The 21,280-nt window shown below is 36.4% G+C and overlaps 1 pseudogene; it reads left to right on the plus strand.

The window, feature by feature from the left end:
* Positions 1 to 4,490: 4,490 nt before the first annotated feature.
* Positions 4,491 to 9,117, plus strand: LOC100990872 (gamma-crystallin D-like; annotated as a pseudogene).
* Positions 9,118 to 21,280: the final 12,163 nt, after the last annotated feature.

The raw sequence follows: 21,280 nt of genomic DNA on the forward strand, positions 1-21,280 counted from the left end.
GTTCTGAACATTATCTTTAGAGAGTATTCCTATCTCTGTTTATTTCTCATCCAACAAAAAACTGACAAAACCACATGTGTGCATATGGTCAAGGTTTTTAAAAATTATAAATTTAACATGGATTCATTTGGAAAACAAAAGCATAAAGAAGACGTCGAAATCTGTGATTTACTCCTCATCCAGATGTATAGCTAGTATTGGCTTGTTGCGATAGTCTTTAAATATTCTTTTCTATGGCTCAAATTTCTCTTCTCCTTTGGAATTTTGCTTTCCATGCCTATTCAGGTGTGAATCATTTGCCCTCTGATCTCTCCGTGTTATGGATCAATTCCACCAAGTCTTTTTCTTCTGCCTGAGAGACTTTCACCTCTTTTTAATAATACTCAATAAGGCTGTGTTTATTTTCTTCTTCCAGTGAACTTTTTTTTTGGTTCTGGGGCACCAACTGAAGATTCAATAATTGTTTTCTGGATCAGAAATATCAATAATAAAATTCCTGAGATAATCATGAAGTTTCATGTCGTCTCTTGTGTGGAGCTGAACATCTATAGGATTAATGGACTGACTTAATCAAGCTACTAATGGGCTCCTTTTCCTTTAAGAAACCATTTTTAGTTTTGTAAATTTATGCAAACCTATGTCAGTGAGGTTCATTTACCTATGATTTCTAAACAACAATAACATTTTGGAGTGGTAGTAATATTGAGTATTATGGGAACTTATTGAAACTTCTATGGCAGACATACAAATGTGCCAGCTTTCATACAGTGAATGGAAGTGGATTGAAAGCTATGACACTGTTTAGCCATAAGGAGACAGAATGGCAGAGTAGAAAGAATGTTCAACTAAAAATAAAGGAAACTAAGTTCTAATCTGGATTCTGACACAATTGTTTGACCTCATCTGCAAAATCATAATGTTCATCCAAATGATTTCCAAAGTCCCTTCTAGTAAAGAAATTCCATATATTATCATGCTGCTTTTCTACTAAACACAGAAGAGATGAGTTTGAGTTTCAAGGAAGTGTTTCCTGACCTAAAGTATAACAAGACACCACATATTTTGCTAAGGGAGGTAGAGAATTCTTCTTCACAAGAGAGTTTTTAAAAAAGGAAAAATCAGCTCCCTAAAGTAGGGTATGTGCAATCTTCCAAAGGAGCATGAGATTGAGGCACTAAAGGAACTTGCAATGTCTCCAACCAGAAGATTCTGAATTCACTTGCAACTTCCCATAGTAACAAATGAAAATCATACTCTAGAACACTGGGTTTGCTGGGTAAAGACACTTAGTGTAGCAAGCTCCACTTATAATGGGAGCCTCTGTCTCTCCTCTGCCTGATGCTCTTCAGGCAGTAGTGTCTATATTTATTATTTACTAAAATCATGGATGACAGTTCTCTGAATTTTCTGCCTGGTCATTCAGTTGGATATCTATAAAAAACATAGTGGGATAAAATATTTATTAAAAACTTACAAGGTAGGCAATTTGCTACATTATTTGCTCATCTAATTCTCATAACTACATAAAGCAACATGATACAGTGATGCCTTAGTCTTCTCACCTATAAAAGGGAGAAAAGAAATGGTGAAGTTTTGTGAGAATAAATGAAATAATACAAAGCACTGTACCTGATAAGTATCTTTGATGTGTGACTGCTCTATATTAACATAATGATGAGCACATGGTAAGTGTTTAAATATGCCCACTGAATTGACCTGAGTTGAATGAAATTGAAATGCAGATAAATGATTTTTATTTTCTCCACTACTGCTGGTGAGCTGGGCAAGAATGTTACTTCACTAGAGTTTTGTAACAAGTCCACTAAACAAAGTGGAATATATCCCAGGTCAAGCAAAAAGAGCAAAGGTACTGAACAGAATTGGTGAGATAAATACACATTGACAGAAAGAATGTATAATGAAAGGTTTATAGTCTGTGTGGAAATACAGAAGAAAAGATTGGGACCAGATGTTCACCAGCACCATGCAGGAAAGGAAGAGGATGTATTAGAATACTCTAAATGCTTTAATAGAAACCCCAAAAATTTGTTATCAAAACACTATATAAAACTTTTATAAAATATATGAAAATAGTACTGAATAATGTATATCCTCTCCTCTCCTACATGTTAGAAAACCATTGATCTTTAGTTGTCCCAGATTTATTTCTTGGAAAAATAATTTCACAGTCAATCTATATAGTCTTGGGAATACAGTTTTAACATCTCCAGTCTTAGATCACTGCTTTTGTTTGTTTTGTTTGTTTGGAAATACATAGTTTGGTCTCTTGGGCCTTTTTTATTTGTAGTAACAGGGAATTACGCATAAGAAAATATTTGACATTCATGTATTTTCTTTTAATTGGGCTAATATATCCTTTGACACTATGTAAGGTTTTTTTACTTGCTTATCTTTTGGGGTAAAAGAGGTGAAGAATATTAATGAAAGAAACCTCATTTTAAAATTCCATGAGAAGAGAATAGAGTTTCTGGAAGGCTAGTCTTCATTTTATGAATTGGTTCAGTAATCTGCCTTTGTAATTACTCAACGAATGAAACACCCTGGAATAGTCAAAGCAACAGAATGCCTCAGGTTTGAACTTGTTCCTAATTTACTATTAATTTGTTAAGAATCGTTCCAGATCTTTTGCTGTAGTCACACATGAACAATTCATCTTGTGGTATCACAGTCCTCCAGGAAACTGACTGTACCTACGGCTTCTGGGTGAAATAGCAGTTGATTCAGAATTCTAGTTCTCTTAAACTTAGAATAATAATTTAGAAACTCACCTCAAATTAAATCTGAGCAGACAGATCTAAAAGCAAGAAGGAGATGCTAAAAGAGGGCAGAATGAACTTACATACAAAAGGTTTAAATCTCCTCATGAAGGGATTAACCTAGATGTGTAAGTGAAGGAGGAAAGACAAGGATGAGAACTTGACCTCATCTATATTTCCTTCTTATTTTAAATAATCTCTTTAAATTTCAATGCCCTAGTTTATATGAAGGTAAGCCATGAATATTCCTTTTAGTCTAATCTGAGGAATTTGTCTTTGTCCTTTTGCTTAAAATAATTTATTTAATCTTATATTTGAAAATCTACTACTTGGCTGAGTACAGAAGCTCTGCTGTTCAACATTCTTCCTTCATCTGAATTGTTGGCAGTACTTTCCTGTGAAATAATACCTAGAATAATCTGTAATCTGAATAATACCTAGAATGCCAAATATCATCTATAAAATGGAAATCAACTGATAGTTGTTACTGACTCCATAAGATGAGTCATCAATAGGTTCTGTGCAGTTTCTTTCTCCAGGTTACTCAGGCAGAGTCTTTAGGTAAAGCTCATAAATTAGCAGGAGTCCAACATGTATTCTCCAGAGGAAACAGGTCTGAAGGTTTATTCCAAAACTGTCTGCTAGTTAGTGTCAGAACTGGGAGAGACAGCTAGGTACCATACTCGTGCTCTGAGATGCTTACATGGCAATAGCACAATTGCATCTTGCCTGTGATTGTGATCCACTCATGAGCATGTCTTCCATTTGCTGTGTTCTCTCCCTGTTCCCATTAATAATCTAGACCTACTGTGACTCTCTTTGTCATCAACTTCTACTAATCCTTCAGATTTCTATTTAGTAACTTTGTAAGATGGGGCTAACAAGATTCCCAGAGCTCACACAGGGTTAGCTATCGCTATAATTCCTGTTCCCATTAATAATCTAGACCTACTGTGACTCTCTTTGTCATCAACTTCTACTAATCCTTCAGATTTCTATTTAGTAACTTTGTAAGATGGGGCTAACAAGATTCCCAGAGCTCACACAGGGTTAGCTATCGCTATCATTCCTGTTCCCACCAACCAGAGCAAAGAGGCCTCAAACACACACAGCATTGGGTATAGTATTCCAAAAGCATAAAAGAACATTTAAAGGTTCTAACTGATCTAACTGAATCATGTAACATAACTGTACAACAAAATTAAGTAAGTCACTATTTAGAATGACTGAAGAAAAAAAAAAAACCCTGCACCCGTCAAACTGTAAAATTCACAATGTCTGGCATTCAAATAACACAGGGGAAAAGTGGGAAAAGGATTTGAACAGATACTTCTTTACAGAAGGCATATAGATGACCAACAGGTAAATGAAAACTTGTTAAACATCACTAATTCTCAGAGAAATGCAAATCAAAACTACAATGAGATATCATCTCACATTTGTTAGGACGGGACGGTAGTTACCAAAAAAATACAAGATAAGTGTTGGTAAGGATGTGGAAAATTTGGAATTATTATACACTGTTGGTGGGAATGTGAAATGGTGCAGTAGATATGAAAAATAGTATGGAGTTTCCTCACAAAATTAAAAATAGAACTACCAGATAATGTAGCAATCTCTCTTACGGTATTTATCTCAAATAATTAAAATCAGGATCTTGAAAAGAAAATGCACTCCCAGGTTCACTGTAGCATTATTCACAATAACCAAGATATGGAAACAATTTGTGTCATTCCACAGATGAAGAATGAAGAAAATGTGGTATATATATATACATACAACAGACTATAATTCAGCCTCAAAAAAAAAAAAAAAGAAAGAAAGAAAAGAAAATCCTGCCATTGGTGACAACATGCATGAAGCTGGAGAACATTATGTTAAGTGAAATAAGCCAGTTTCAGAACAAATACTTCATGAAACCACTTTTATGAGGTATCTTTAATAGTCAAACTCACAGAAACAGAGAATACAATAGCAGTTTCCAGGGGCTTGGAGGTGAAGGAAGTGAGGAGTTGTTCAATCAATATAACGATTCAGTTACACAAGATGAGTAAGTTTTTGGGATCCACTGTACAACACAGTGCCTGTAGTTAATAATATGGTATTGTGCATTGAAAAAAAAAAAAGTAAAGATACTGTGGTAAGTGTTCTTGACATGAAAATAAAACAAAATAAAAAAGGAGGGGCATGAGGAAACTTTGGGAAGTATTGGATATGTCTGTTACCTTGATTGTAGTGATGGTATTATGGGTGTTTGTGTATGTCCAAACTCATCAAATTCTCATTAAATATATACATTTCTTTGTATATGTCAATAATACTTCAATAAAGCTGTTTTAAAAAAGAACAATAAGAAGAAGACAGTGTTTGAGAAGAATTTTAGAAATTAGATATTAACTAGAGTAAGACTGTGGAAAGAAATATTCAATTATTTTATTCAAAGCAGCTGTGTTACATCCTTGCTTTCTAAGAAAAGGTGGTTTAATTATCTCAACACTTACTAAGATAGGCGTTTGAAAGAAATTTCTCTAAGGAGCAAATATAGTGAAGGTAATTTACATCTGAGCAAACAGTTGCTTTATCCTTTAAATGGTAATTTGGGAATGCAACAGCAAGTCTGACGTACTTTTTTGTATCCTAATTTACAGTTTTTAAAAATAGAATAAACATAAAGCCAGTCTATTTTTGCAATTGCTATCTGATATCTGTTTTTCCTTCTTTGGTGACAAATAGAAATTTATGATAAAGATGACCTCTAAAATCTCTGAGATCTCTAAACTGAACATCTTCACTTTGTATAAAAGGATGCCAGTAGAATTTTGTGAATTATTATCATAAGGTTATATGTAAATGCATATTATACATTATATTTAAAAACTCACAGACCAAATATTTTAAATATATTACAAATACTCTATTACAGTGTTTTTAGAAACCAATGTTTTTAATTTTATAATTTTAGTTCTCTTTTGAGAACCTTGGTACTTTTCTATGATCAGTGTTAGGAAATTGCAACTGCCTTTTACTGAGACAAACTCAATTACTGAGTTCATATAACTTAGAGGGGGAAGATAATGGCTTTAAATATTTTATCCTCAGAATGGCTTAAAAACATACTTCAGGAAGAAATCCAGTTATTAGGAAATTCATTACTTGAATTTTGTCTTGGGAATAGTTTCAATATTGATCAAATGGTTCAAATAATAAAGCAGCTGGAAGAAGTAGGTTTTTCCAAATCTCTTTAGGTAAACATGCTACGAGCCTTTAGGAGAAAGTACTTTTGAGACCCTGGTGATTCAAGTATTTCATTTTCTTCACCAACATACTTAGCAATGCATTCTTTATTTGACAGCAGTTGAATTCTTCATTTTACTTTGCATTATTTTCTATGACTATTTTTGGGTCCCACCCCTCTACCCCCAGAGCTTAGAGGAAAAGCTTAAGTGCTTTAGTGGAGCTTTTGGGGAGGAGAGGATAAATATAGATTTTAAAATAATATTCCTACTAAGATTTGTGCCTAATGTATTTTATACTATTTATCTTCTTTTGCTCATACAAAAAAAAGAAAAAATCTTTTCCATGATTTCTTAACTAATATATGTATTATATATTATCCATAACTAATATATATTACATATTTATATATATATATCTGTCTATATGTATACATATATAGACAGACATGCTATTTATTTTCAGTCTTAATGGAAAGTTTTACTTAGGGATCCGTTCCACACAAAGCTATATACATTAGATTAAAAGTAAAGTTGAAATTTAAAAAGCATCATGAATAACTGTATTAATCATCAATGATTTTAAAAAATAAACCAATCATCCCTTAATTCATCTTCAAACAATGACAACACCCGACAATGCTGCCCCACCCGCTCAGCCCCAGCCAGCCATGGGGAAGGGGAGCCCAGCCCACGCCCAGGGCCCCGGCAGCTTCCTGCATGGTGGGGCCGGAGACTAGGGCAGGGGCAGGCCTGTGAGCCCTCGCCTTGCCTCGCCTTGCCTTGCAGATCACCCTCTACGAGGACTGGGGCTTCCAGGGCCGCCACTACGAATGCAGCAGTGACCACCCCAATCTGCAGCCCTACTTGAGCCGCTGCAACTCGGTGCGCGTGGACAGCGGCTGCTGGGTGCTCTATGAGCAGCCCAACTACTGGGGCCTCCAGTAGTTCCTGCGCCGCGGCGACTATGCCGACCACCAGCAGTGGATGGGCCTCAGCAACTCGGTCCGCTCCTGCCGCCTCATCCCCCACGTGAGTGCAGTCCCATCCGGGCCCTTCCGTGCCCTCCAGTCGCATCAGTGATCCACATGGATGATTCACATGACAGGCGACGGGATGGGATGGCAGGCTTCTTTTTTCTGGCTCTAACTATATTCTCTTTTCCTTTATTAACATCCGTAAGGTTTCCTCCCACTGAAAAAGTATGTGATGCAGTGCTTTTAACTGGTCATTTTATTTTGCTAAAGTCAAATTCACCTCTACTGGGAATAAGTTGTGCATGGCATTAGCTCAGAGCGTCTATGCCACAGGTGATGAATGAGCAACAGAATTCCTTGCTCTCAGGTGGTCCTAAACTAGGTACTTGGCTATTTCTTGAAGAGTACCTATGCTCGGTACTCTTTGCCTATGAATTAGGACTAATAACAATAGTTCCTTTCTAAGGTTGCAATGAGGTTGAAAGGAGGGCACCTGGCACAGGCCAATCCCCACCCCCGAGTATTAACTATTATGAACATCAAGGGTCTCTCAAGTCCTGCCTTCTGATTGGGCAAACCAGTAACCAACAATGAGATTCCAATAGCTCCTGCAGGGCCCACTGTTACCTAAATGAAGCCCCAGCAGCCTGGAATTTCACAGTTAGGGATTCCCTAAGTTGACTGTGAGAGAGTCCCAGGAAAATGAACCACTTTTGTGAAGTCTGAAATCCCCTCACAGGGTTTAACAGCTTGATAAGGACCCAGTCTGGCATTGGAGCCCAAAAACTTAGATTTCTAATTTCAAGTTCCAACTCTTCTAATTACAGACTGTAAGATCCAGTCTTTAGTTTTCTAGTAAAAGGGGAAAAGGCTTTAACGTTGCTCCACATGTTCCAGGGTGTTGTGAAGAACAAATGAAGCAACATGTCAGTCCTTTGCAAACACGGAATGCTGACCAATGTAAAATACCTTATTAGCAGTTGTGCATACCACAAGAGGAACTGCTTTTGAGAATCTCTCCTAAAGAGGGTTTTAGTGGTGGAAGAGGAAACATATTGCAACAAGGGAAAGAAACAAGCAGATAAAGGAAGAACAGCTCAAGAGAGAAAGGCAGGAATAGCTCAGGAGAAACAGCCTAACTTTCCGTTTTTCTAAAGATTTTATACTCTTTGATGCTGTACAGGCCTCTTTCAAGATCTTGAACTTCCATTTTTGGTTATTACCTAAAACTGATTTGCAGGAGCACATGTTGGAGCTGAGAACTGAAACCTAGTCTTTGTGATGGCTCTTGTTTTTTAGCATGTTAGAGCAGCAGGGCTTAAACCAGAAAGGCACAGATGAATGGATTGCCCAGGCTGGACTCTCTTCCTGAATTGCCACCAATCTGTGCCTTGCTTGGGTAAAAGCAATTCAACCTCCTCTCCCTCTAGCTTCTAATGTTATTGAGATTCAAAATAATACCTGTTGCCAGGGACACATTTATCTTTTTGTTTAAAATCTGATTATTTTGTATGTCCTACAGGGAGAGCCCCAAACCACCACAAATCTATAAAGGAGAGAATGAAACAAATACATAAAATACCTGAAAGTGGTCCTGAGCAGAACCAGTGTGTCTGTTCATGTAGATTGTACCAAAAGCCCTAGGGAGCATCATTCATACCAAAAGAATGGGGAATGACACCCTCTTGAATTTCACAGTGGACAACATACCCAACTATACATAACGCCCCTGGTATTAGCAGTCCCTTTCTTTTAGTTTGGTCACCTTTGATACAGCAAAGATTTTTTTAAAGTCCATTCCCCAGGGGTGCCTGCTGAAATGAGGTCAGGTTTTCTGACTTTCCCTCATCTGCTGTTTGCTGAACCCCCAGGCTCAGGATCTATGAGCGAGAGGATTATAGGGGACAGATGGTGGAGATCACTGAGGACTGCTCCTCTCTTCACGACCACTTCCACCTCAGTGAGATCCACTCCTTCAATGTACTGGAGGGCTCCTGGGTCCTCTATGAGCTGCCCAACTACTGGAGGGGCAGCACCTGCTGAGGCCGGGGGACTACAGGCGGTACCTCAACTAGGGGGGCTACGGATGCGAGAGTGGGCTCCCTAAGGAGAGCTGTGGAGCTCTACTGAAATATTTGTACTCTATTCTTTGCTCCATCTGGAAACTAATAAAATATTTCCTGTGTGTTCTATACAGTAATGTACCCTCTGTTCCTTTCAGCCTCCTTGGAAGGGCTCAGCAAAAATCATGCTGGGAATCATGTGGATTTTCTTGCATGTATCAGTGGAAAAGGGGTGTGAGGCAGCAGTTAAGAGCACAGCCTCTCGGGCCAGAATGCTGGGCCCAACTCTACTTACTAGTTATAGTTGTGGGGCAAGTTACTTAGCATCTCTGTCCCTCAGTTTCCTAATATGTAAAAATGGGGGAAATAATACTCTTCCTCTCACAAGGTTGTGATGAGATTAAACCTTATTAATGAGGTTAAATGGATTACATGAGTTAACACTTTTAAATCACTTCCTATAGCTTTGCATATGCTCATTTCTAGGAAACTGTTCTGTAAGCTTGATTGTGAAACATCTGGTACCCTCCTTGGTACTCTTTTCTTAGTAGAAATCCCTTTAGGCAATTGCATTAAGTAGGTTGGCTAAGTGAAATTGCATCAGAGGGAGATAGGGATAGAGATAAATTTGTTAAGATATCATGTCTGACACATCTGAGGTCTAAAACTATGTGACTGACTGAATAGATTTATTAATATTTATGTGTCTGGAGCACAAATAAAGAAACAAAGTGCCATCTTAATAAACAGCCTTAAGGAACTCTTCAAAATACAGTTCTCCTTAAGGGAGTTACAGAACACTCAGGCAGTGTGCAGTGGTAAAAACAAGCACACAATACAGTAGTAAAGGCAGAAGGTACATGACCAGGAAAATAAAATTCAATAATGAAAAGCTCATCATTGGCTGTGAAGATATTGTCCTCAAACTTAAATAAATCTTTATGACATCTAGTTTATGAATCAGCATTTGATAATCATAACAATAAGAAAGAAAAAGGAAATTTATGGGGAGTAATTTTGTAATGGAGTTCAATATCTTTGCACAAAGGTAGAGTTCATCAAATGAAATCTATTTCAGTATTCTGTCATACCAAAAGGTTTTCTTTAAGTCCAAATACTAAATTTTACATGCTTATATGTAATCAAGAAAAATCAAATTTCTTCTCAGCTTAAGAGTTTGCTGTAACTGTGCAAATGGCAACCTCTTCTTGAAATAAGTTTATGATGAATTAAATGGCCATGATTAAGATGGAACCACTAGAAACTATTTTCTGCTTGAGTAAAAATATCAATCAGCTACCAAATACGTTACTTCCAAAACTCCGAACATTAAATGGATAAAGTAGCTACATTATTTAGGTCTAACATTTTACTTACCTCACACATATGCATGCTCCAAGATATTTGCAGATGCTCTAAGAGCATTTAGAACAACTCTGCTAGCCACATGTAGCATTGAACACTAGAAATGGGCCTAGTCCAAATGAAAATGTGTTTTAAATGTAACATACCCACTAGATTTCAAAGAATTTGTACGAAAAAGAGTGCAAATATCTCCTTATTACCATGTCATAGAATTTAATGTTGAAATAAATTTTGGAATATATTAGGTTAAATTAAATATATTGTTAAAGTTAATTTTACTTGTGCTTTTAACTTTTTTTTTTGAGGCAGAGTTTCGCTCTTGTTGCCCAGGCTGGAGTGCAATGGCTCAATCTCTGCTCACTGCAATCTCCACCTCCTGGGTTCAAGCGATTCTCCTGCCTCAGCCTCCCAAGTAGCTGAGATTACAGGTGCCTGCCACCATGTCTGGCTAATTTTTTGTATTCTTAGTAGAGATGGGGTTTCGCTATATTGGCCAGGCTGGTCTCGAACTCCTGACCTCAGGTGATCCACCCGCCTCAGCCTCCCAAAGTGTTGGGATTACAGGCATGAGCCACCCCGCCCAGCTGCTTTTAACTTTTTTAATGTAGCAGCCAGGAAATTGAAAATTACATTTATGACTCTATTTCTATTGGGTAGTGCTGACCAAGATACCTAGACGAAAAAGAAATACCTGCAATTTATATTCAGATACAGCTCAGCCTTCAGCATTTTAGTTCAAGGTGTTTTATCCTGAAAATTAAGTTAAATAAAATCCTGAAATCTACCCTCCTATGAGATGTTCAATTAAATTATAATTTTCACCTGTCACTGATTGAGGCTATGAGGAAGGAGATGTCTCATTATGCGGTTGTTCCATTAGCTACAACAAATTAAAATTTCAACAATACACACGGGTTCTTCAGGCACCAGTCACTTCTTAGCGAATTCTACCCACTTTCCCTCTCCTTATCCAATGATGACCCTTCAATTATGAAATGTTCATTCTGGAGACAAATGATTTGCTTCCCATACTAAATTATAAACTTCTACAAAAAAGGATAATGTCTCAGACACACTGGTATCTTCTCAAGGATGTAGCAGAGTGTGCCTGGCACAAAGCAAGCCCAATGGTGTTGAATGAATGCACTCATAAAAGGAGGAATCATTCGTGAATCAATGGTTTTGGAGGATTTAGGATAAGATAGTTTCATATAAAACATTAGATCCTGGAAAAAGAGTGCCTTGACCTAACTGAGGCAGGAAGGGGAAACCCAAATGCTTTCAGTGGCCAAGAAGGTAATGGGAATGTGAGGAGTGGCTGGTATATACTGGTAGGAAATGGTGTGTGTGTGTTGGGGGTGGGGGGGTCTGTAACTAACTTGAGAGCACATGTTCCAACTAAAAGCATTGTGACTTAACCATTTTAAAACACATGGAAAATGTGATTTAGCTGAACCTAAGGGCTTCTCTTTTGCTATCTCTGAGCAGATAAAATCTCCCCTAAAAATGAACACCTCAGGCAAACAACGACAAAAACAAATAAACAAAACAAAAAACAAGCAGACTTATGAGGTTTTCATAAAGGACAATCGTTGGGAATCGGTCCTTTACATCCATCACAGCCTGGTGGCTCTGGAATATCCCTTACTATGGATGATATCTCACATGTCCAGCTCATTATTCATAGAGATGTTATATAAGCACATTCTTCAAGGTGAAAGCAAAACTTCTTTTACTAAGAGCTATAGGCAGGCAGGCAGGAGGTGGCTACTTATCAAGGAGTACCTGGGCCACTATCCTGCCTCAATTACTTACCTGGCCTTGTTCTGCCTGCAATTTACATCCACACCTGAGAGGAGAAGACACTTCAGATATCTTTTCTGTAAGCACCTTCTGTTTTATCTCCATCCCATCCTCCTCCTAATCCTTCCTATTTATTCACTTTACCTTTTCAACTATTGAAAAGAATCAGAAAAGATAGAATCCAGTTTGATAGACCCTGAAACTTAAAGGAGGCATATACGGTCTGATAGGATAATTTAACAAGAGAAACCCCAGATGCTTCCTGACCTATCAGTGGCCCTGATCCATCCATAGGTCTTTATTAGTTCCAAAGAATGGATTTAAATATGAAGTGATGAGACAAAATCCTGCATGTCAGTTACAGAGGAATTAAAACGGAGAGATTTGTCATTCAAGATGCAAGCCCTGATATTTCACAGCAACATTTGAAAATATCAAATGGTTGGGTGAGAGTAGCTTTTTACTAAATTTGAAAACAAAACCTGGAGAATTGGGAAAATTTATGAACTGTGTATTAACAGGTCCAGCAGAAAATCTGAATATTGTATATTGCTCTTAGTGAACAAAATGCTCATAGACCAAAGGCAAAGAAAAAGGCACCTCCAAAAGGGAACATTCTTTTTCTTGTTTCAATCAGGTGCTGGTTTTCAAAACTCAGTCAAAGTAGTTTCTTTAACAGGATGAGCCCTGTGGAAAGCTTCCAGGATGCTTGTTCTGAACATGCAATTATTTTTACCCTGACACATTGTAGCCAAAGAGATATTTGTTGTCAGGCTTACTGTCTGAGGGAATTCTCCACAGTCAAGAAACCTAGAATTCTTGAATTTTGATAAGAGACTCTGAAGTGATAAATTGTTTACAGAACTTGAGAGGTAAAAAAGTTACTGGGTTATAGCTACAGATTAGTTTTATGAAAAACCCTTTGCCCTGGTCAGTAGAAGAGCTGAATCTCTTATTAATGAAATGGAATGAGACCACTGACATACTTGATTTATAAGAAATATACATGAATAGCTCAACCCTACAAATAATGTGCATTTCACACAAAAGGATCATGTGTGATACATATATATTATGTTCACTCACAAGTTTATGTCTGATACTAGCCAAACAAATTAGAGAAAAAAGTGAAGAATGCAGAAAGCAGAATTTGTCTGCAGGATTACAGTTTATTTACTACTTTGTAGTTTATATGTCTATTCTGTGAAAATGAAAGCAGTGGAGCATTTTCTAAACTGCTTCCTTAGAAACTCAGACTGCACACTGCCCTTGGAACACCCAGTAGAAGAGAGAAGGATGTCACATCTTCCTCAGTCTATATAAAAAGACATGCCTTCCCCATATCCTTGTCTTTAATTGGGCTTATGTACTTTGTATTTTTGCAAAATGATATTCTCAATTAGTAATAACTTAGGTTCTATATATATATATATATATATATATATATATATATATACACCTACCTGATAGTCCAAGTTGTTGCATGTTATGGTAAAGCAAGAATGGTCTTTGTAGTCAGAAACAGCTGTCTTTGGCTTCTTGCTTCTTGGTGCACAGACATGCAAGTATGGGCATACTACCAAACCTCTCAATGTCTTGCTTTCTCTGTGGGTATAATTGGGAGGGTTAGGTATTGTATGCATTTGCCTTGTACAGAGCCAGGTAAAGACTGGGTGTTAAATAACTGTGAGTGTCTTTTATTTTTCTCACTAAAATTGTTTGCTCTACTTACCTGGTGATTCATGGTAGAACACTTTAATATGCATGGAGGAAACCAAGACCAAGGAAATTGCAGAGAAGCTGGAATCCTATTTCACTATGCTTGGAAACTGTAATCTCTCTAATCTTCCTATTATCTTTAGATGTTGTTATCTTAACATCTATCTACAGATTATCTGTAATAGATGTTAAGATAACAACATCTAAAGATAACTGTAGATAGAGGTTAAGATAATAACACCTAAAGATAATAGGAAGATAAATAACAAGATAATAACAAGGAAGATAAAAAGATATATAAGATATTTAGTGTTAACCAAGTATCTTTAGATGTTAAGCTAATATGAGGTTGAGTTTCTGTTACATGTAGCCAAAAGTGTTGAAACTGACATAGATAAAGTCTGATTCTATGTCCAGCTTCTGACAGTGATCTCATAAGCTTATTAATCCATTACATTTTTTCAAACCTCAGATACCAGGTGGTTCAGGTTTGGTCACATGATTGGGTCTGACTCATCATCGTTGAAGAGCTTCAAATCAATATATTGAAATTTTTAGGGAACTGAACTTTCTTTTGAGTTCCCTCTTGATATAAATGAAGATGCACATAGCTCTGGAGTCTACACTAAACCAATGATTCCCCTTTTCCTCATGCCATTCTGGGTTGAACTTTCTGTTCCTTGTAACTAAAAGCTTATTACATGAGATTTGTCTCTAAAAAAATACTAGTTTGATTACATTTCTGGTTGAATTTTTAATTTCTTGTGTCTGTAATCAACATTCTAATGACTATAATTACAGGCAAAATGATTTTCAGGATTTGAAAAGGCCAGAAACCCACCCATTAAAAAAATAATAAATCTCCAACCGGGAAATTAAACCAATGTGAAGAAATTCCTTCTTAAAGTTTACAATCCATGGAGAATCTATCTTAGAGTCCCTTTCTTACAAAATTAATGCACAGAGAGTAGCAGATTGGTCAGCTGCCTACCGAGTTTTCCCAGAGGCCAGGAGACAAGCTACAGAAGTAAGAGATTATCTTAATCACAGCTGCTATCATGTGTTTTCACTTGTCTCAGAGAGTGCCAGAAATATACAGTTCATATTAAACATTAGAAAAATAACCAAAGTTACTGCCTGCAAAACTTTTATTTGTACAGTATCATGACTCATATTTTAAACAAATAATTAAACACTAAAATTTGTGTGGGTTTTTTTCAAAGTAATTGTGCTAGGGGGTTATTTGCATTTTTACTGTGATGCTTTTATTGTTAAAAAAAAGTTTTTTTATTATTCTCTTTTTAAAACTCCCTAAAGTATTTGACATATTCTTTTCATAATTTATCCATGATGGTAAATTTCCTATGGAATGTAAAACTGGCTTTTTCATCAAAACTAATGATTAGGGGGATGAATTGGGTGAGTTGTCAAATTGAGCCTCAGTTTTTGATTAAAAAAATAATAAAGGTAAGCTATGAAAAAACTATGTATGCAAGCCAATTTTGAATATTTTTTTCTTTTGAGTGGGACTATGAAGAATACCTGCTACCATCTTCAAAAAAATGGGAAAAAATGTTCAACAAACCAACAAAAATTTCCCTAGAAGAATGCTAATGTAGTATGAGAAATGCATTCTCTTGGTTATGAAAGCTTTTTCTTCTATAATGTTATGTGAAAATGCAAATATTTCTGAGTGAGAGGGTTGAGGATTAACTTGATAAATGAATACTTGATTAAAAGTAACCTGGTGAAGAACATGGGAACTGGAAGAGATAATATGACACAGGTGACTGTTAAAAGGGAGAGGCTGTATCTAACCCATTCCTCCACCTCCAAAAAATATGAATCTAACCTAAAGTCTTGTTTAGGCCTTTCCTACAGTGTAGGAGAAGAATGGATACTACATGATACCACCACACAACAAAAGGCTCTGGCAGGTAATGGGGAGAGATGCAGCTCTAGGTCACTGTAAATGATGGAAATTACTATAACTTTCATTAACTCAAAAATTCATTCTACTCTTTACCTTCTTTCATCTAGAAAGACTTTATGACTTCCTTTTTGTTGGTGAAGACAATTGTACCTTTACAATTTGATATACCACATGTAGCCTTAGTCTTTATTCCCGGAGACACTGATCATTTTCTTTAGCATGAAAATATTAAAAAGTAAATTTTTTGGTAGATAAAAATTTGTAAGTACCATTTTCACATTTTTCCTGTATTTATTTCCCCCAAAGATCTGTTATTCCTGTCTCTGAAAGAAACCTGGGATGACACAGAGATTAAAATATATGGAAAAAGAGGCATTTACATAGACAATAAACCAAATCCCATTTGAAACTAACAAAATGCCCTGTAGTTAAATATATTTAAAGCTCTTTGGGGCAGTAAATTAATCATCTCCAAGTTCTCTGGCATCTGCTGAAAATGAGGAAAACCTGCATAGCTTTTATTTTCTGACAATGTAAAGTAGGTTCATCCATCTCTGGAACTAAACTTTGCTTTATCTGAATCCCCAGCTTAAATCTACCATGAAGACCTTTTTTACAAATCAAGGAACTTGTGCTCTAGAATGGATAGCCAGGAGAAGGCTTTCTGGGAACAAGTGGATACTTTGTATAATCAAGTAAAATCAGCCCTGTGCCAGGAGTTACAGGACTTGGAAGCTTGGGAAAAAACTGAGCAACTGTCACAACTCAAAAATAAAATGGCAAATAACTGAATTTAAATCTGAATGGATATTTCTCCAAATAAGATATACAAATGGCCAATAAAGACATTACAAAATGCTCAACATTATTCACCATTAGGGAAATGCAAACCCAAAATGTCCTTCACACCCACCAGAATGCCTATAGTAAAAAAAAAAAAAAAAAAAAAAAAGATATAACAAGTGTTGGAGAGAATGTGCTGAGGGTATAAAATGGTACAGCCACTTTGAGAAACAGTCTGGCAGTTCTTCACATATTTAAACAAATTTACACATTATCTAGAAATTCCACTGCTGGGTATTTGCCCAAGAAAAATTAACACACATATTCACACAAAAGCTTGCAAACCAATGTTCACAGTGGCATTATTCATAATAGCTGAAGGTGGAAACAACCCAGATGTCTGACAACTGATAGATGAATAGACAATAAATATTAACAGAATGGAATATTATTCAATGATAAAAAGGAGGTACATGCTAAAACATTTATGAACTTTGAAAACATTATGCTATGTAAAAGAAGCCAATCACAAGGAACTATATATTATATTACTCTGTCAGAGGCATTTGAACCAGAGCAACTTCATCTTGAATAGGGGCTGGGTAAAATGAGGCTGAGACCTACTAGGCTGCATTTCCAAACAGTTAAGGCATTCTAAGTCACAGGATGAGACAGGAGGTACAAGTTACAGGTCATAAAGACCTTGCTGATAAAACAGGTTGCAGTAAAGAAGTTGGCCAAATCCCACCAAAACCAAGATGACCACGAGAGTGACTTCCGGTTGTCCTCACTGCTTCACTCCCACCAGCACCATGACAGTTTACAAATGCCCTGGCAACATCAGGAAGTTACCCTATATGGTCTAAAAAGGGGAGGCATGAATAATTCACCCCTTGTTTAACATATAATTAAGAAATAACCATAAAAATGAGCATCCAGTAGCTCTCTGGGCTGCTCTATGGAGTAGCCATTCTTTTATTCCTTTACTTTCTTAATAAGCTTGCTTTCACTTTACTGTATGGACTTCCCTGATTTTTTTCTTGCATGAGAACTCTCTCTTGGGGTCTGGATGGGCACCCCTTTCCTGTAACAATTCTACTAATATGAAATGCCCAAAAAGGCAAATCTACAGAGACAGAACATAGATTGTAGTTGCCTAGGGCTAAGGTGTATGGAGAGATGGTGTAATATATGTCTTATATCTTGACAAAGCTATTAAACAAAAACACAGAGGAAGGCTTTGGGATCTATGGCTCACAGTTCTATAAATAAAATAATTTTAAAATTTTCCAAATCATTTTTTTCTTTTCTTACTAGTAATTTTCCTTAATTTCATGCTTGACAATAGGTCCTTATATTTGATTCTTTAGCAGTGAGGTTGTTTTAAAAATGATTTTTCTGAACAAATGGATGTGCAGAATTTCTACCAAGTCCTACGAAGTTCTACCAAGTCAGTAACAGACATGCAAACAGAAGCCTGGTTTTCTAATTTTTAACCTAGAACTTGACCTCTTAGCAATCTAAAGCAGTGGAATTGGTGTTAAAAAGCAAGGAAATGTAGTAGTAGGGATGCACTATTAAGATTTTTTAAAAGTATTAAATTTTAACCCAAATTGTTGGAAAATGCAGTACAAACATGTCAGAGTTCATTCAATTCAAAGTTAAATGGAATCTCTTCTCACCTCAAACTGTGATTTTAAAAAGGCTTCTTTCTTGTTCTTCATTGCAAAAGTAATTTCTTAGGGAGAAGAAACAATCTGTTGGTTGAATCCATTTTTTTCCCTAACCTTGTGTGGCAGGCCAGGTTTCACACAGGCCTCCATAACAACTGTCTCAGTACTGACTGAGTAGTTAAATATTAAAAGCTGAAAGAGCCAGTGTCCTTATGCAAAGGCTGGAATGTAACAAAAGCCCACCAAGCATTTTGCCTAGGCCTTTCCTGGGCCTTAAAGCATGACAAAATAATGAATAAACTCTTAACAAGACCCATCTGGGATTAAACAAGTTTTATTAGGGATATGAAGAAACTCCCCAGGCCTCCACAAACAAGTTTATTGGGGGTTTGAAGGAACTCCCCAGACCTCCATGATTTAGCAGCAGACAAGAGAAAGGTAATCACTCCGGCACCTGAACCCATTTAGATTAAGTAAATTTACCTGAGGCTCCAGAGGAAGGTTTTCAGGACTCAGATCTTAGCTATAGATTAAAAGAAGTTAATAACTTATGTCTTTAGATGAATGCACATTTACACATAGTCATATAGCTTGAAAAGCATATAAGCTCTGGGAGAATTTGTAATTTTGAGTTGGTCTGGTGGTATTTTTCAGGCCTTCTCCCTGTAACCGGTTACAGAAATAAAAACTCTCTTCTTCATCTGCATCTCGTTATTGGGCCGTGAGAAACAGCAGCCCGAACCTCAGTTTGGTTCCGGAACACTTGCACTTATCTATTTTAAAATTACTTTTGGTACTTGACTCTTTGGGATAAAGAAATACTGGTGAGAAATGAGGACAGAAAGAACAGAGTGCTCTGAAGCAGAGTTGGGGAGCCAAAGATCGAAAGGTCTTTCTAGTGATACATTTAAACTCTCATTTCAATCAGCTCTGTCCTTTTTAATAAATCAAATCAAATGAATTCTACAGAGGAAAAGGAATGTTCTCTGCTAGAGAACAGACAAAGAAGGCAAATACTTTCCCAAAAGGTTTCTCTGTTTGGTGTTTCTTTGTTTGACTTATTTTTTGTTTTCTTGTTTCTGTTCACATTTCTCTTGTCTTATCTCCCTATAAAGGCTCTGAGATATGTTTTAGATTTTGATCTCTGGCAATGAGAAGAGCTTCCTCTGCATAGTAAGGATTCAAGAATGTTATTACTGAAGATGTTGGTCTTTTCTAGTGTGCAGTGAGGTTTTATTCTCCTGCTTCTTATACTGTTGGCACTGGAAATTCTCAACTTTCCCAGACTTACATCTTTGTCTTCCTCATTGCTCTTCACAAAATGAATTATATTTCTACCAATGAGGACCCACCTCTTTTTGGACCATGGCTTGACTTTTATTAAAGTCAACTAAAGAGAAATGCAGATACTGCTTTGTAGCTGTTGACCCCACATGTTGTGACTGATGATGGAAGACAGAAGACTGCCCATAGGAAGGCCAGCCACTTGAACATCAGAAAAGAACACTGAACTTCTTATTATATTTGCTTACACATTTCAATTGGCTATGACTTTGCTGTGCACTTACTTCACAATTTAGCTAATTGACAATGTCCAGGTTAAACACTGGTGGCCTCTCGTGACTAGAATTAAAAGGAAGCTATATACATTGCCTTTTCAACCTCAAATCTCTACCATGTAGTAAGGGGTTAAAATTTGGAACATAAAATGTTTAGTAGCAAGAAGGAAAATAAGAGGGGGAACCAATAACTAAGCTAGAGAAGAAAATAAAGTGTGTTAATCATAACGTAACAAAGCTTCTCACCTCAGCAGTCTTTGGACAGAATAGATATTTTGTGGCAGGAAATGTGGAATTAAATTTTCTCCACTCTTAACTTTTTGGAAAAAAAACTTAATTCTTGTCTTTCTTGTTTTTATAGTGTCTGTACTTTTTTAGTCTTAACAGTTTCACTGCAATTTTGGAAAGAGAGTATAAATGAATTTACAAACAGATTTTGCAAGAGGTAGCATACAGTGACAATTGCTCCTTAAAAAAAAAAAAAACTGCTATATCCATATCCTTGTCAACATTTTAACCTATTTCCCTTATTATTGCATCTAAAATATCCTTCACCCTTTAAGCTGCCAAATCTTGTTGCACTTTACTTCAAAACCTGGTTTTCAACTCATATCCTTCACAAAGCTTTTCCAAACTAATCCTTCTTAGTTTTAAAAAAATTCTACTCTTGACTTCCAAATTCACATTCCTTTCATGTCTATGTGATTCAATTATTGCTTTTTCAAGAAACAGAGTATTTTTTTAGTTTAAATTTTGTAGAAGTTTTACTTACAAAAACTCTTCTTGAAAACATTATGTAAAATGTTTAATTTCTTTAACTTCTTTAACATAATATCTGATCATCTGCATTTTTGTAGAAAGTTTACTGTTTTCTTACCATTAATCAATTGATATAACACCTCCTTTTTTTCAGAAAAAATAAAGTCCCTATGTCATTATTATTATCTTGAAAATAGTGAAACTAAGAAACGTAATTTGCCCCAAATTACGTAGTGAGTAAGTGGTAGAGCTAGGATTTAAATGTAGATCTGTTTTATGGCAAAGGACCTGGTCTTAACCCGCATTAAGATGCTGTATTCCCAAAGAAATGGAGTTAAATTCTTGTGGAGAAAATGTGTGTTGGGGCTAAATCAAAGGCAAAAATAATAATAATAATAATACATTCAAGAATCTTAACAACAACAAAAATTGAATAACCTGGAGACACAGGAATAAAACAGGATCATATTTTAATGAGTGAAGGTCAGAAGCCAGAAGTCTGCTATCACCAAAGTGCTTTGTAACCCCACAGGAGTTTTTGACCTCCCGTTGCAGTTTCTTCATCTTTACAATGAGATAGGTGAATAGATGAACTTGAGAGTCACTGTAAAGTGGGTGCAGCGCACCAGCATGGCA

Source organism: Pan paniscus, chromosome 13 (genome assembly GCF_029289425.2).
Source record: "Pan paniscus chromosome 13, NHGRI_mPanPan1-v2.0_pri, whole genome shotgun sequence".
NCBI lineage: Eukaryota > Metazoa > Chordata > Mammalia > Primates > Hominidae > Pan > Pan paniscus.